This window comes from Pristiophorus japonicus, chromosome 6 (genome assembly GCF_044704955.1).
Source record: "Pristiophorus japonicus isolate sPriJap1 chromosome 6, sPriJap1.hap1, whole genome shotgun sequence".
NCBI lineage: Eukaryota > Metazoa > Chordata > Chondrichthyes > Pristiophoridae > Pristiophorus > Pristiophorus japonicus.
Window position 1 is genome coordinate 112,687,694 of NC_091982.1, and position 9,783 is coordinate 112,697,476.

General features: G+C 47.1%; 1 pseudogene; it reads right to left on the reverse strand.

Moving 5' to 3' along the window:
* Window positions 1–4,998: 4,998 nt before the first annotated feature.
* Window positions 4,999–5,178, reverse strand: LOC139266516 (U2 spliceosomal RNA; annotated as a pseudogene).
* Between the last annotated feature and the right edge of the window lie 4,605 nt (window positions 5,179–9,783).

Genomic DNA, 9,783 nt, shown 5'->3' on the forward strand with positions numbered 1-9,783 from the left:
TGTGTCCCTGGGAACAGCCCGTAGAGCAGAGAGTCTTGTGTTACGGAGCTGCTCGGGATGAACCTCGACAGCAACCACTGCATCTCTTTCCAGACCTGCCTTGCGAAGGCACAATCCTGAAGGAGATGGGTGACAGTCTCATCCGCCCCACAGCCGACTCAGGGGCACCGTGCCATGTTGCTGAGATGTCGGCTGTGCATGAAAGCTCTGACGGGTAAGGCCCTCCTCACCGCCAACCAAGCTACGTCTTGTTGCTTGTGTGAAAGCTCTGGCGATGAGACGTTCTGCCAAACAACTCCCCTGTTCTCTTTTTTTTAATTTCAAAATATATTTTATTCATATGAAAAATTTGTAGAGTACATTCAAAAACAGTTCAGTACGTTTAGCTGCGGTCAGCAATCCCATACACTACATTTGGGTGCTGACGGCAGTTCCGTTCGATGCATTTCCTTGCTTTCTATTTCAAGTACAATTTGCTACAATACGGGATACCTTGTAGTACATTCAACAAAAATTACATTACATGTGTCACTATACATTACACGGGATGGGTGACATTTACATTTTTTTTTCAACGTGCATTACGAAACAGGCCTTACATTGTACATGGCACTACATAGGTGTTGACAGATCATGGTGCTCCATGTACATGAAAAAGAAGTTGCACGTACAGCCCGAGGGGAGGTTTGTACTGATTCCTGCCCCCAGGTTTACCGTGGCGGAAGGGCTTTAAACTGTGGCCCTTCCCCACCGTGCTTTGCGGCGGCTGCACCAATTTTTAGTGCGTCCCTCAGCACGTAATCCTGGATCTTGGATTGCGCCAGTCTGCAACACGCAGACATGGACATCTCCTTGCTCTGGAAGACCAGCAAGTTTCGGCAAGACCAAAGAGCGTCTTTGACCGAGTTGATGGCCCTCCAGCAGCAGGTGATGTCTGTCTCGGTGTGTGTCCCTGGGAACAGCCCGTAGAGCACAGAGTCCTGTGTTACGGAGCTGCTTGGGATGACCCTCGACAGCAACCACTGCATCTCTTTCCAAACCTGTCTTGTGAAGGCGCAATCCTGAAGGAGATGGGTGACAGTCTCATCCGCCCCGCAGCTGACTCGGGGGCACCGTGCCGTGTTGCTGAGACGTTGGCTGTGCATGATGGCTCTGATGGGTAAGGCTCTCCTCACCGCCAACCAAGCTACATCTTGGTGCTTGTGTGAAAGCTCTGGCGATGAGACGTTCTGCCAAACGAGTTCGACAGTCCGCTCAAGGAACCACCCAACAGGGCCCACCCTCTCCTTCTTTCGTAGGGCGTCCAGGACGTTACGTGCTGACCACTGTTTTATGGCCTTGTGGTCAAAGGGGTTTTTTGTGAAAAACTTTTCCACGAAGGACAGGTGGACAGGCATGGTCCAACTGGTGGGGCCGTTTCGAGGCAGCATGGCTAGGCCCATCCTTCGCAACGCCGGGGACAGATAGAACCTCAGCACGTAGTGACACTTGGTGATTGTGTACCGGGGGTCTGTGCACAGCTTGATGCAGCTGCTCACAAAGGTGGCCATCAGGATGAGGGCCATGGTCGGAACATCCTTTCCACCACTGTCCGGAGATTTGTGCATTGTGTCTCTGTGGACATGTTCCATTTTGGACCTCCAGACAAAGTGGAAGACGGCCCGGGTGACTGCCACGGCACAGGAGCGTGAGATGGGCCAGACCTGTGCCATGTGCAGCAACACCGAGAGCACCTCACTCCTGATGACCAGGTTCTTTCCTGTCATGAAGAGGAAACACAGCTTCCACCATCCCAGTTTTTTCTTCACTTTGGCGATACGCTCTTCCCAGTTTTTGGCGCACGCCCCGTCCGCTCCAAACCATATTCCCAACACCTTCAGGTAATCTGGCTTCACGGTGAAGGGAATAAAGGATCGGTCGGCCCAGTTGCCAAAGAACATGGCCTCGCTTTTGCTGCGATTGACCTTCGCTCCCGAGGCCAGTTCAAACTGGTCGCAGATTGTGAGCAATCTGCGGACCGACTGCGGATCCAAGCAAAAGATGGCCACGTCGTCCACGTACAGGGAGGTCTTGACCGGAGCGTCTCCGCTGCTTGGGATCGTCACCCCTCTAATGCCCGCATCCTTCCTGATGGACTCGGCAAAGGGCTCGATACAGCACACAAACAAGACAGACGAGAGAGGACAGCCTTGCCTGACTCCAGATCTGATCGGAAAGCTTTCGGTTTCCCACCCGTTGATTAGAACTGCGCTACTGATGTCTCTGTAGAGCAGTTGGATCCCCAAACCCCATTTTGGAGAGCACATCCATCAGGTACGTGTGCGATATCCTGTCAAAGGCCTTTTCCTGGTCTAAGCTGATTAAGCAGGTGTCCACCCCCCTGTCTCGCACATAGGCGATCGTATCCCTGAGTAGCGGCAGGCTATCAGAGATCTTCCTGCCGGGGACAGCGCAGGTCTGATCCGGGTGGATCACCAGCTCAAGAGCAGACTTGACCCTGTTGGCGATGACCTTTGACAGGATCTTGTAGTCCACATTGAGCAGCGAAATGGGCCGCCAGTTTTTGATTTCCTCCCTCTCCCCCTTTCTGCTTGTAGATGAGGGTGATGATGCCTTTCCTCATTGATTCTGACATACTGCCAGCCAGAAGCATACCTCTGTACACTTCCAGCAGGTCTGGGCCCATCCAGTCCCACAGAGCCGAATACAACTCGACCGGTAAGCCGTCGCTTCCGGGAGTTTTACTCGTCTCGAAGGATCGGACGGCCTTTGTCATCTCGTCCAGAGTTAACGGGTGGTCCAGACTCTCCCGCTCACTGTCGTTTAGGACCTCCGTGATACACGACAGAAACACAGGCCGCGCGGTCTGTGGGCTTGACGTCATACAGCCCGGCATAGAAGGATTTGCTGATCCTTAGCATGTCAGGCTGCGAAAACGTCACAGAACCGTCTTCTTCCTTTAGGCTGGTGATCACAGAGCTCCCCCTGTGTACCTTTTGGAAGAAGAAGCACGAACACGTCTCATCCTGCTCGACGGAGCGGACTCTGGAGCGGAAAATGATTTTGGAGGACTCTGAGGCAAAGTGCGAGGCTTGCTGGCCCTTCACCTCTTCGAGTTCCTCCGCGACATCGACCCCCATCGACTGCAACAGGAGCAGGTTTTGCATGCTCTTCTGGAGTTGGGACAATTCCCTCTGTCTCTCTCTCGCCTCCTGAACACCTTTGAGGATGAAGAACCTCTTGATGTTTGTCTTGATTGTTTCCCACCAGTGCATGGGGGAATCGCAGAGGGGCTTTATGGTTCTCCAACCTTTGTAATCCCTCTTGAGTACCTCCACGTTTTCCGGAGTCAACAGTTTCACGTTCAGCTTCCATATCCCTCTGCCAACTTTCTGGTTTTCCTGTGGGCGACAGTCGGCCAGTAGGAGGCAGTGGTCAGAGAAGAACACCAGCGTGATGTCGGTGGATCTGACCTTGAGTGTGTGGGACACAAATAGGAAGTCTATTCTGGAACGGACGGACCCGTCTGGTCTCGACCAGGTGTATCTGCGTGGTGCTCCGTCTGCAGGGTTTCTGAAGATGTCGCACAGCTTAGCGTCTTTTACTGCGTCCATCAGGAGTTTAGACGTGGCGTCCAGTTTGCTGTCGGCACTGCTGGATCGTCCAGCCGCATCGATGATGCAGTTGAAGTCACCGCCCAGAATTACTGGCCTGGACATTGCCAGCAGCAGTGGGAGCTGCTGGAAGAGGGCTAGCCGCTCGCTTCTGAGAGGCGAGGCATACACGTTAATTAGCCTTAGAGGGGAGGTTTTGTACATTACATCTGCTACGAGGAGGCGGCCGCCCACCACCTCCTTAACTTCGGTGATGGTGAAGTGGCATCCCCGCAGCAGAATGCCCAGGCCTGAGGACCGGCTGTCGTTGCCCCCTGACCATATGGATGGTCCATGGTCCCACCATCGTGACCACTACCGGTAACTGCTGGAGTGCGGCAGACCGCACTCCTGCAAGAACAGCAGGTCCACTTTGACCTTGGCGAGGTACCCCAAGGTGGAAACACATCGCGTAGTAGATTTTACGCTACGCACGTTAATACTAGCAATTTTTAAATCCATTTTAAGGCTATTTTTAACAGTTTCAAACATTTCGCTTCACATAAATTGTCCTTTAAGTGCTCAATGGCCATTTCTAGCATGCATAGGTTATTACTATCATAGTCTACTACACCTGGGCTGACGTAGTTGTCATCCTCTGCTGTGGGGGTGTTTCGACCAGGGGACTGCTGCAGTTTTGTGATTAAGTCCAACTCCCCTGTTCTCTTTTTTTAAATTTCAAAATATACTTTATTCATAAAAAAAATCTGTACAGTACATTCAAAGACATTTCTATACATTTAGCTGTGGTCAGCAATCCCATACCCCATTATTTGGGTGCTGACGGCAGCTCCGTTCGTTACATTTCCTTGTTTTCCAGTTTAAGTGCAATTCGGTCCAATACGGGATACATTGTAGTACATTCAAACAAATTACATTTCATGTGTCACTATACAGTACACGGAATGGGTGGCGGTACATTTACATTTTTCTTTTCAACATGCATTTTGCAACATTTTGCATTGTACATGGCACTACATCGGTGTTTACAGATCATGGTGCTCCATGTACACAAAAAATAAATTACAAATACAGCCCAAGGGAGGCTTTGTACTGATTCCTGCCCCCGGGTTTGTGGCCCCTGTTCTCTTTTTTTTATTTCAAAATATACTTTATTCATAAAAAAAATCTGTACAATACATTCAAAGGCATTTCAATACATTTAGCTGCGGTCAGCAATCCCATACACTATTATTTGGGTGCTGACGGCAGTTCCGTTCGTTACTTGTTTTTTTTCTTTTTCTTTTTTCTTTTTTGTTTTGTTGCCAATTCTTGTCAGATCAACTCTAGCACCAAAGATAACTTTGCGCTATTTACACTTGATCTTAGCCAAAAGGCCGTGAGGGGAAGCTGCACCATTCCTGGAAGCACTGCAATACCAGGTCGGTGCATGGAGTGGACGGGGTAAGCCCCTGTTCCATCTCCCTGTTCCAAAAAACAATTCAATATCTTGTCCCCATAGGGGATATTAAACTGATAAGAACAGATACTACACCTGATCTTAGCCAAAAGGCCAAGAAGCAACATTTCCTTGTTTTTTTTTCAATTTAATCGTAGCCAATCTTTCCAATTCTTTGTCAGATCACAAACGCCAGAGGTCACCTTGCACACATCAAGGATCACTCTGCGCCAATGCTCTTAGCCAAAAGGCCTAGAGCCACTGCACCGTTCCTGGAAGTACTGCAATACCAGGTTCGTGCCAAGGAGGTGGATGGGTCAGCACCCCCACACACCTAACACACCTCCGTGGAGGTGGATAGGTCAAACCACCCCACCCACCAACCTCCTATTTCCAAAAAGCATAGGAGAACCACTTTGGGGTCATGGTTACTCCCCTGCCAGGTCAGTTACGCATGATCTTAGCCAAAAGGCCGTTTTCCAGTTCAAGTGCAATTCGGGTCAACATTCACTGCTGGATGTCAGCCCCGAATTATCTCAACCAGGATTGAAAGCCTACACCTTCTGACTCAGAGGTGCTGCTTAAGATTTTGGCAGCAAAAATTTTACTGAAAAGTTAAATTAACCAAAGATGTGAAATTCAATTTAATTCACAAAAAGTTTCACTACATTGATAATGTACTAAAGAGTAATTTTCTGCCTTTCTAATGAAAGTCAAAAGACTAGACCAATTAAAATCTGCCAAGCCGTTCGGTCCCCTGAGCCAATGATTGAAAAGTCAATTTGATACACAGTTCCTGAGACACAAAATTTGAAATAATGTACTTGTTACTGGCATAATGACAAATTGATTATCTGGGAACGCTAATATGCTGCCCTTGAGGCATAAATAAAATAATTTAATAACATCTGAAAAATGATGTAGATAAAAGTTCAGACAGTGGGCTATGACAGATTGTACTGAATTAAATCAGCTGTTCCTGCAATTCAACCAATGTGCTCTTAAAGGGACATGCGAATGATCTTCAGATGGTATTTTTCAGTAATAAAGTGAAGTGGAATGTTCGTTTATAGTATTTATTTTTGCTCCTCGAATGACTCAGTTGGTAAATACAGTGTCCAATGTGGAACCAGGACACTGAGAGGGATTTTCTTTCTCCATCCAGGATATATCTAACTCTAAATGGTAATTATTTTGTGAAAATATTTTGCTTATCCCCTGTCCCACCCAGCCCAAGGAAGTCATCAGAACCACACTGTCATCCAATATGGAGTGGGTGAGAGGGCTTGAGCCGTATTATATCAAAGCTACAACTTGGGCAACGTACTTGAGGAGTAAGGGAAGGGACCCTCTGCTCACCAGTTTTCCCCCTTCCATAATATCTGAAACGGCTAACAAACTGCCACCCCTCATGGAAATCTAACTATGAGTGCAGTTCATGCTGAAACTCTGCCCAGTTTCCTTGTTGAGACACAAATGTTACTTACAACAGTGGCCATTGCAGACTCACCTGAAGGGGTTTTGATATTGTATAAGATGAGCAGGTGACACTTAGATCCCCAAGCGTGGGGCTCGTGCATTGAGTTGGCAAGCCAAATACAAAACTGGGCTATTTGTATAGAACCTTGGTTAGACTACATTTAGAGTACTATGAACAGTTCTGGTTTCCATATTATAAGAAGGATTATAAAGGCACTGGAGAAGATTCAAAAAAGAATTACTAGGATGATACGAGAATGGAAAGGTTATACCCATTAGGAAGATTGAACAGGGTGGGGCTCTTTTCCCTCATCATCAAAGGCAATCCCTCGAAATCGAGGAAGACTTCCTTCCACTCTAAAAGTGAGTTCTGAGGTGACTGAACAGTCCAATATGGGAATTACAGTCTCTCTCACAGGTGGGACAGATAGTCGTGGAGGGAAAGGGTGGGTGGGGCTGGTTTGCCGCACGCTCCTTCCGTTGCCTGCGCTTGATTTCTACATGCTCTCAGCAACGGGAAAAGTGAAGACTGAAGGATGACCTGATAGAGGTCTTTAAGGTGATGATAGGGTAGACTTAGAGAAGATGTTTCCACTTGTGGGGAGACCAGAACTCAGGCAATAAATATAAGATAGTCACTAATAAATCCAGTGGGAACTCAGGAGAAATTCTTTACCCAGAGAGTAGTGAGAATGTGGAATTGCTACCACAGGGAGTGGTTGAGGCGACTAGCTTAGCTACATTTAAGGAGCAGCTAGATAAACACATGAGGGAGAAAGGAATAGAAGGATATGTTGATGGGGTTAGATAAAGTAGGGTGGGAGGAGGCTCATTTGGAGTATAAACACCAGTTGGGCCAAATGGCCTATTTCTGTGCTGTAAATGTTATTTATGAACCCTATATATTGTGTACTACAACGGGACTGAGCCTAACTATCTCCTCTTGAAATTCGTCGCCTCTTGAAAGCCCATGTGATATGTTTGGGTGATGTAGCTATCATGGTTGAATAGCTGGCAGTGTGTGCAAGCTGTGAGATGTGGGTGTGAGTCTTTCAACAGTGTGTGAGAATGAGTTGAAGCTATGAATGTGAGGTATGAGTCATGTTAGATAGAAATTGTTGGTAGATGAGTGATGGGTGTGTAGTACTTTGAGCAGTGTGTGAGGGTAATGGTGCAGATTTTGGGATATGGCATTTGAAGATGAATTCACAATCACTCGTGTGAGGAGGTTAAACTTCTTCCTGCGTAAAGTGCGTAAAAACCCATGGATGCTAGCAGTGCATGGAGTTCGTAAGCATCCCTGGGATCACGTGTGCCGGCCTAACCAATCACAAAGGGGGATTTACTTATGCAATCCCCATAAGAATATTAGAAATAGCCTAATAAATAAAATTTCACACCAATTAAATAAAAATAAATAATCACAGGTTCAAAATGAATTAAAATACCCTTTAATTAAATATTTTAAATAAAAATTTAATTTTTTGAAAAATAAATTTAGACATTTTTAAATGGGACAAAATTTACATAAACTAATTGTAGATGTAAGTGAATGTTTAAATCATTTAAAAAAATGTATTTTAGCATTTATTTTAACATTTACACTTTTACTAGGCATAAGGGTTTTGTGGGTATTCACTGGGCAGCAGTTGGACAAATAGCCCAACCCTGCATAAGCACAAATGAATTTACGGCAGATATGGTGGACCTGTCTAAGCTAAACTTGACAGATCGCAAGCTCCGGGTTTTCGCTCATGCACATATGGAAACTCAAAACATGCAGGGCCAAATCTGAAGGATTCTGACAGCGTACGCTGTGAGTACGCTTTCGGAAGCAAGATAAAATCCGCCCACTATTTCTTCTGGTAGTGGGAGTCTAGAACAAGGGGGCATAGCCTTAAAATTAGAGCTGGCAGGAATTAACCCAACACATTGGAAAAGTATCACATGGCACTTCAAATCAAAATAAACTACTTCACACATAAAATAACATCTAGAAACCAACCAACCCACCAACCCACCAACCCACCCAAACGCCTTTCATAACCACAGGACACCCAAAGCACTTCACAGCCAATTGCGTACTTTTCAAGTGTAGGCTAGGTTTTGCTGACCTTGGTGGGTCCGTGGCGGGCAACATCATTGCCGACCCCGCTGCTGGCTCCATCCCAGCCTCTGAAATGAATTTCCCGAGATTGTGCTTGTTAAGCCCGCCCAACTGGTTTCCCGGCCAATTAGAGGAAGCAGGTCTGGTGATATCATTTGATGACGTGTCATCAGCCGGTTTCCTTAAAGGGACCATGGCCAACTTTATTTTGAAAATTGTGCTGTCAGTGTTCTACAGCATTGAGGTGCTGTAAACACTGACAGAGAAGCACAGAGGTGCACGGCTGCAACCAGGCTCTGCCGTGACTCACTCCATATGCTTATGGAGGGAGTCACAGCACACAGGAAAGTTCTTTTCCCTTCCCATGGGCAGAAGAGCCCTCCCCAGGAGACCAACACAGCCTGGTTGCACATTGCAGAGGAGGGAACAAAGAGGAACGTCATCAGGAGGATCTGGGTGCAGTGCTGCAAATGTTTCAATGATATCAGTAGATCACGAACCGTTAGTAAAATGCCACACTCAACCTCATCCTGCTGTTCATCTCAACTTAGTGAGTTGCAGTGAATGGTGAGACATAATGGTATGCCCTTCAATGGTGATGAGTGTAAAAGGAATGGCTTAGGCATTGTAGGGATGCTTTATGGAGCTGGTGTGGGGTGGTGGCAACCTGGCATATCATGTGGCGGCCAGGGTGTACAGTGTCAAGTCAAGTAGATCTGGTCTTGGTGAGATTATCCCTGGCCTCCCGGGCCGCAATGTGGTCGGGTGATTGCGGAGAAGGTTGGAGGTGTTGTTGTTGGTGCTGCTGGTGTTCCTGGTGATATTGGTGTTGGGGCTGATTGTGATGGGATTCTGAGGACCAAGATGAGAGAGTATAAAAGGCACCCATGCTGATGGAATAGATGGTAGGTGAAGTAGAGATGACAGAAGCGATCTGTCAATGGTGAGAGAGAGGTAATGAGGCCAGACTGGATGGAGACTTATGCAAAGACTTGCAGCACGGTGAATCAGTTGTGGAAATGCAGTGAGGAAGAGTTTGTGGCTGAGGGAAGATATTGCTGTAAGGTGGAAGCTTTTACTGTACATTTGAAGCTGTCAAATCAACAACTGATTCAATGGCCATTGAACTCCGACCTCAGCTTGAC